Raw genomic sequence first — 7,983 nt, forward strand, 5'->3', positions numbered from 1 at the left:
GGATGGTTTTAAGCTATTTTTCAAGCTCCTCTCTGCCCTTTCGAATACAGAGTAGCATCATTGGGGATGTATATCAATTTATCGTCCATTGTCTTATCCCTTTAGATCTCTGAAGGCTGGCAGTGCACAAATATTCTTTTTATTATATAATAGTTTTACATACACACACAAATACACACACACATACACACACACACACACACAAATACACACACACAAACACATACACACACACACACACATATATTTTCTTCCTTACTGAGCCCCCCCCCCCCCGCCCACCTCCACGTCCTAAACTTTTTCAATGAGTTTGATTTTTTCCATGTACGTGATCTCTTCATGTGTGTGTGTGTGTGTGTGTGTGTAAATGTGTGTGTATGTGTATGTGTGTGAGTGTGTGTGTTTGATAATAGTGAAAGGAGAAAGGATAGATTAGTTATAAAAGGATTGTACAAAATAAAAATTTATTTGAATGTGTGAAATAACAATTGCTTCAATGTGAGGGCGGGCAAGATTTGAAAAATAGCTCAAAACCACCCTAAAATATGAGTAAATTCTTCAGACCAGTATTTTTTAATATTTTTAACTTTAGGACAAAGCCCAAATTGTGTTCAAATTATGTCAAAAATGATCCATGTGACGTTTTTTAGGGGGTTTCTTTCCCACTTCTGTTCTCATGTACCTCAATTTATTACGTCACATGGATCATTTTTGACACAATTTTGAGGATTATTTTTCTCTGTGTTAGGTTAAGAAAACATGTTTTATTTTAAAAGAACAGCATAAAAATATAAAAAGTAGAGTCCTTTTCTAAATAAGTAAGAATGTATATAAGGGGAAGATAGATTTCCTGTTTTAAGAGGATCCATATCATAATACCTTTAATATAATTCCCTTTTTTGATTTTGCTAGTGATTAACCCGTTTTAAAGTAATTTAGAATTTTTAGCATAGAATATATAAGTAACAAGGTGTCTATCTTTCTATGTGTCTGTCTGTACCAAAAAATCTAACTAAACGATGAAATGATATGATTCTCCTTTACAGTAAAGCTTCATACAGGTTTTTAGATTTTTTAGATATAAATATGGTATATATAATATTATTTAAAAATTCCGGGATCTAAAGGAATAAGCAAATAGCCCAAAATTTGATGTACCTCCCAAATGATGATACACAAAATTACCCTTTTATTAGATTACAATTAGTTGTTGAAACGTTTGAACCTTCAACTTTATGAACCAACCACTAAAAATTTACATAAAGTCCCCGAAGTTGCTAAGCAAATGAATAAGAAAACGTTATTACAAAACTTTGGGGACCACTGTAACTAACAGCCCAATGCCCCCTTCCTCACTGTAAAAAAATTCGGTGACTTTGTAAAGGATCTATAGATGGGGGGAGGGAGAGGGGTGCAGCTTTTTATATAAAGTTTCCTAAATACAATTTCCATAAAAGGGAAGGCATCGCCCCCTTAAAAGTCATTTTATTTCACTTATCACACTTCGTTAAATCAGGGAAACGTTGAGTGATAATCTATTGTTATTTTACGATACTGTATTATCATAGGAATCCCCCATCTATCTTTAAAAGCATACTTGTATTCCTTTTTAGGGTTCATATTAGATAGTAAGACCTTTTGTAGCAAGGGTGTTTTCATGGGGGGGGGGGGGGAGTCACCCTGTATATTGATTATATCTAGGGGTTAAGACAGGGATCTTAAGGGATGCTACATAGCTACGTATGGATCTTATATTCTCCACCAGTAATTAACAATAAATTAAAAACGACAATTTATTTATAATAGCACATAATTATATAGGTAACAAATAAATAAGACATGTAGATAAAATGGTGGTTAAAAGTATAGGTATTAATTGTTTGTAGGACTCTGGTTATGAATTAATTTACATGTAAGCAGTGTCTCTCTATGGTTGCATCAACTGTGTTGAATACTGAAACAATAAACTATTATAAGTCAGAGAAACCAATAGCCGGACAAATCTGGAAGGCTTATTGGTACAATTAAATAAGCTGGTTTAATCCTTTAAATACCTTTCATTGGCTTGACCCTTTAGGGTAAGGTTTACTCTTTTAAATGATTACTCTATTGTAACATAAGCTGTAGTTGTTATCAACAAACTATAGAGTTTAATGTATAGGTAAGTTAGGACGATTTTTTTAACACAAACCCATCTAGGAACCTCTTATTTAGGTTAGGGTTATCTATTCATTACATCCCTGTATGGGTAATTAGGTACTGGCTGTCTTAGGTATAGGTATAGCTTCGGGTTTATTTAGATACCTAAACTGATGAAACCCTATTCATGGAAGCTCCCCTTTACTCTATCAGTATCTATAGCTACCTTTTCTTACCTAAGAATAAGTAGAGTAAAACAGTGCACACTGCAGGGACAGCTCTGTTGGGGTGGACCAATATGAGGCTTCTTGTCTTGTCCCAGAAGTCTGATGAACAGGTCCGCCTAAGCCATACAACAGTGCATCATCAACGAATTTCTAGATACATAAAAAACTATTAATTTCATTAGATACTTTTCTTTATAGGCCTGTATTTGAGAGCGCAGCTACTCAACAGATATTTAGATATTTAGTCCGCCTCTCATATAGATATATCTTAATAAAAAAAGAAGATTAATGCTTGGCCTCTTGAGTCTTTCCTTAGGGCGCAGCTACTCAATAAAACAAGGTCCGGCTCTCCATAGACAATTCTAGATATATAAATAAATAATACAGTTATTTTAAGTCTTCTTTGGGGGCGCAGCCACTCTATAAATAGTTTAAATGATGCCCGGCCTTCTACAAGAAATCTAGGTTAGAATAGATTAATATACAGTTATTTTAAGCCTTCTTTGGGGGGCGCAGCCACTCTATAAATAGTTCAAATGAAGCCCGGCCTTCTACAAACAAAACTAGATTAGAATAGATTAATATTCAGTTATTTTAGGCCTTCTTTGGGGGCGCAGCCACTCTGTAAATAGTTTAAATAAGGAACGGCCTTCTACAAATAAATCTAGATTAGAATACATTAATATTCAGTTATTTTAGGCCTTCTTTGGGGGCGCAGCCACTCCATAAATAGTTTAAATAAGGAACGGCCTTCTACAAACAAATCTAGATTAGAAAAAAATTAATATATGGTTATTTCAAGGCTTCCTTAGGGGCGCAGCCTATTGTTAGACGTTTAAGGAGCGTAGTAACTCTATAAGGGGTTTATAGCACAGCTACTCTACAGCTTGTTTAATACCGTAGCTACTCTATAAGTGAATTAAGACCGTAGGTACTGTATTAGTGAATTAAGGGGTAGCTACTGTATTAGTGAATTAAGGGGTAGCTACTCTATGAGTGAATTAAGGAGCGTAGCTACTTTATAAGTGTAAATAGATATAAATAAGATTTTTACCTCTTGTTTCAATATTCTTAGGTCTCTTACAGCGAGTCCAAACTAAATTAAATTCACTAATTAGACAGAATTGTCAATAAATCACAATACATGGATTTTTAAGCATACTGCACTTAATTTCAATGGTCCTGTTTCTTTATATTAACGAATGGGAGAAAAAAATCTGTAGATTTGTGCCTATTTTAATCAAGCTTGACTTTAGAGAAAAAATGAATTAATTTAGAGTTTTACAACAAATTCTCTAAAACATATATGTAAATTGCCAAAATTCATGCATATAGTAATATTTAAACTGATTATAAAAATCACTATCTCACCTTCACTCGATCGTGGTTGGTTTAAGACTGGCAAAAATTTCTCTTGTTTGGATTCTTTTCTGGTGATTAGCTTGATAATTTGATTTTTAAACTGATTATTATTGCTTGTAATTCTTCGTTTTTTTTAAAATTTCAGTATTTTTTTATTTGTTTGTTATTATAAAATATCATTTCTTAAGGTTAATTTTTGGGATGCTGACAACTCTTGATGGGTCTTTTCACAAGGGATAAGACAATGGATGATAAATTAATGTTTATTCAATGATGACAAACAAAATACTCCTTTTGTAGATTGATAGTAAAGGTTAAAAAGTTTGGACACTGCTAATTTAACAAAAGTCCCCAAAGTTTTAAAGCCATCTAAGGAGTATGCATATTTATTTGACATTGGGTACAAGCATATTTTACAGTGCAATAACTCCTCCCTCCCTGAGTTAAAGCAACTACACTAAAGTGAGGGTTGTTAGTGTGAAGTTTTAGGCTATCACGCCCTTTTAAACTGGTTTTTAAAAACTCAATTTATAGTTAGCTTTACAATAAAAGCATATATACATAGATATTGCATATTAATTTTATATCCTTATAATAAAGTAAAAGGTTCTGTGTGTGCGTACCAAAGATCTCGCTAACCACTGAACCGATATGGTTCTCCTTTAAATGTAGCTTCTCACAGGCGTTGGAAAGGTTTAGAACTATTCGCTCCTAGAATAAATAAAGCCTCCCTACCCCCCCCCCAAAAAAAAAAATATATGTAACAGAAAGAGGGGGGTTGTCAAATTCCCCCCCCCCCACACACACAGGCCAAGTGTCCCTAGAGGCCTCTAGGGGCGAAACCGTTAGTACTTAAAAAATTTTGACGCAAACAAACAACAATTGGCGAAAAAAAATACTTTTGCTGTTTATTTTAGGTTGGGTTTTGTTATGTGGGGGTTATTAGAGCCTCTAAAAGCTGAAAAGTCCCACAGGGAAACGCAAAATCAGGTTGAGATTTAGCTTGCTAACATGGAACTCGGCTATTGGTCAGTTCGTTTATTCAGTGGGTGGAGGGTGGGGATGGGATAAGGTATAGGGATGGATGGTATTGTTATTTTAGCCATCTACAAGTTTCACTTTATTAGCGTACATTATAATTTGATGTAAGATCAAAGTAATATTAAATCCATTGGATTAAACCATAAAATGTAATGTGGGTTATTAGGGAAATGATTTTAATATTTTCATTAAAAAATACAATTAAACTAGGGCGTGCTCAGAGATATACTTTATGTTTCAGGGAGGGAGGGCACATTGAACTGAAAATTACACTGGTACCCAAAGTATTACAGCCAATCAAAACTTTGGGTACATTTATTGAATTGTTTTTGGTAGGGGGCAAAACTTGTAAACCATAAATTCTAATCCACAGAAGGGATAATTTTGATTATACTCATTGGGGATGTATAGCAATTTATCCTTTGTCTTATCCCTTAAGATCCCTGATTATATATGCATCATAGCGGATAGGCCCCCTAGCATCTATATTTTTTAACGAGGTGGGAGGTGTGAGGTGGAGAACTCAATCGGTTCAGTGGTTAGCGAGATAGTGAAAAAATCTTACTATCCTAATATATAAAGTAGTAAGCATTTTTGTCTGTAGCGAAGGATCTCGCTAACCGCTGAACCGATTTGGTCCTCCTTTACAGTGAAGCTACTTATAGGTCTCGGGAGGGTTTTAGGCTATTTTATTTTATATAAAGTCTGGGATGGTATGGTTTTAGGCTATTTTTTTTATTGTCTGTCTGTCTGTCCGTCCGTCTGTCCCTTAAGATCTCGATAACCACTGAACCGATCGGATTCTACTCTTCAGGGTATATACCTATTGGTCCTGTGGTGGTTTTAAGCTATTTTCTTCGGGGGTGGGACACCCCTAACCCCCCCAAAAATGAAAATTACCCCCTCCCCCCCCCCAATAAAAAAAATTGTAAACTAAAACAAATTTTTTTTCTTTTTTAAAATCTAAAATGGGTTTTGGGATGCAACTGTCCCCTCCTCAAGTGCCACTAGAGACCTCTAAGGACGAACCCGCTAGTGTATAAAAAGGGTAACAACTATCTATTATCAGAGAGATTCTTAAATGATTTCCTTTAATTAGTAGTAAAGCACATATAATGAAATCTTCACTAAAATTTTCTGCCACCTATCTCAAAAAATCAGCAAAAAATAGGGGAAAAAACTCCTTGAGGCAGCAGGCGACGTCACAAGCTATATAGAATAACTTAATGTTAAATATCCTTTCTTTATAGTGTTAAAAATGTAGATTTTTTATGTATATTTGCAAAAAAATAACAATTTTGTTATTTTCTTTTAAAATGTCAACAAAAAGGGAAATGTAATTTCCAAATTATTTCCTTTGGACATAAAAACAGCCCCCATATTTCTTTCTTGATAAAAAAACTTTTAGTGTATACCTGCCCTACAGATTAAAAGAATGATTGTAAGTTTGATAATAGCATCACTTTAAATGGATTTACTAAAAATATGTGTTATAATGAATAATTATAGTATTAAAACCAGGGTCCGAAGGCCTGGGCTAACAAAACTGTTTGTATTTTAATATTCGTGGACATTGTCTGTAATACGATGCTAAATATAATTTTTTAGTATGGGTGAGAACTGGTCCTAATCCAGTGGATATTTATCGGTTTCAAAGTAATTCTGGAAAAAAATTTATATTAACTTGAATATTGGAATTTTTGGGAAATCAAAAGAATTTAAGGGGGGGAGGGGGGCAGAGAAGATTTAAAGCAGGGGGATGTGTAATGTATGTTATAAAAAGGAAATAAGAGGTAGGGGCGAGGGGGGGGGGGATTGCAAAGTATCTATTATAGTATAAGTATATTTGTGACATGCAATTTGTTAATTTTTACTTTAGTTTTATCCTAAAATTTTATTTTTTATTATTTTAATCTTGTTATATATTCAGATTTTGGGTCATGGAAAGAAAACGAAGTTGCGGGTTTCATTTTTTTTTGACAGTAGCTTTTGAAAGGTTATTTTATGTTAGGTTAGGTTAAGTAAATGTTAATGATTGCCCCGCAGGGCTAGAGCCCCCGCAGGGGCTAGAAATAGGAAAAAAGCTACTGTGAAAATACGATGAAACCCATAACTTCGTTTTCTTTCCATGATCTCAGATTTCTTTTTAAAAACTCAATTTGAAATTTTTTCCCCCACATACCTAGTGGCGTGCAGATTAGGGGGTGTAACCACTCCTTGGAAAAATTAAGGGGGTTGAATAAATCGCTCAAGGTGTCCACCACCCTAACATAGCCATAAGGGGGAGGGGGTGTAAAGGTAAAAAAAGTCACACAGCCCTTAAATTTGAGAGCTTCATGTAACTCTACCCAAGTGGACCGACTTTTAATTGGGTCTTTGAATCTCAGCTCATAACATCGGAAATATAAACACAGCAAAGTAGCTACAAAAGAGTAGACAGCAATTTGCTAGCAGACGAAAAAGGTCCCCACCACTTGGGTCAGGTAGTTGTCTGGTTTATAAATCTATATTTATTCATTATTTTACGCCACTGCTCACATATAGTGCGCTTATGTTAAATCGAATAACTTTTATTATAATAACATTGGAAGCTGGCTAACTTGTTTTGATAAATGACATTAAAATATATTCATAAAAAAGTTAACATGCAATCTTTATTCTTTATATTTTGAATTTTACATTTTTTTGGATCAATAAATTATTATGCCGCTATAATACCAAGCATGGATCTAAAGGTATAAGACAATGGCCTATAAATGGATGTACATCCCCAATGAATTTACACAATATTACCCCTTTTATAGATTAAAATTAGTGGTTGAAACATTTAGACATTGATCTTACCGAAAAAACGAATCAAAATTCATAAAAATCACCAAAATTGTTAAGCCAACAAATAAGAAAATGTTATTATAAAAACTATTGGGATCAGTGTAATAAAAACCTCAGAGTTCCATCCGTCTTTTATCATGCAGCCATTATAAATTATTTTTATTCGTTCTATATGGATTGATTTATGTCTTAATTCTAATTATCTAATATTATTATTTAACTGTTTGTATATTATTTCGTATTTGGAATAAATATTTAAATGTTAAATAAATCCACAGTTGCATTTTTTGCACTATCCTTATGTAAAAGTAACAGGGTGTTTGTGTGTTTGTCTTTGTGTACCGAAGGATCTATGGAGTCCTCTAGGGGCGTAGCCACTAGT

General features: G+C 33.9%; 1 long non-coding RNA gene across 1 annotated transcript; it reads right to left on the bottom strand.

The window, feature by feature from the left end:
* Positions 1-1,726: 1,726 nt before the first annotated feature.
* Positions 1,727-3,936, bottom strand: LOC145316397 (uncharacterized). Its single transcript, XR_013878464.1, has 4 exons — positions 3,738-3,936; positions 3,421-3,462; positions 2,376-2,516; positions 1,727-1,954 (listed from the first exon to the last, which is right to left on the bottom strand). It is a non-coding gene; the product is annotated as an uncharacterized LOC145316397 (long non-coding RNA).
* Between the last annotated feature and the right edge of the window lie 4,047 nt (positions 3,937-7,983).

This window comes from Acartia tonsa, chromosome 4, assembly GCF_053477335.1.
Source record: "Acartia tonsa isolate MP-2025a chromosome 4, ASM5347733v1, whole genome shotgun sequence".
In the NCBI taxonomy this organism is placed as follows: Eukaryota; Metazoa; Arthropoda; class Copepoda; order Calanoida; family Acartiidae; genus Acartia; species Acartia tonsa.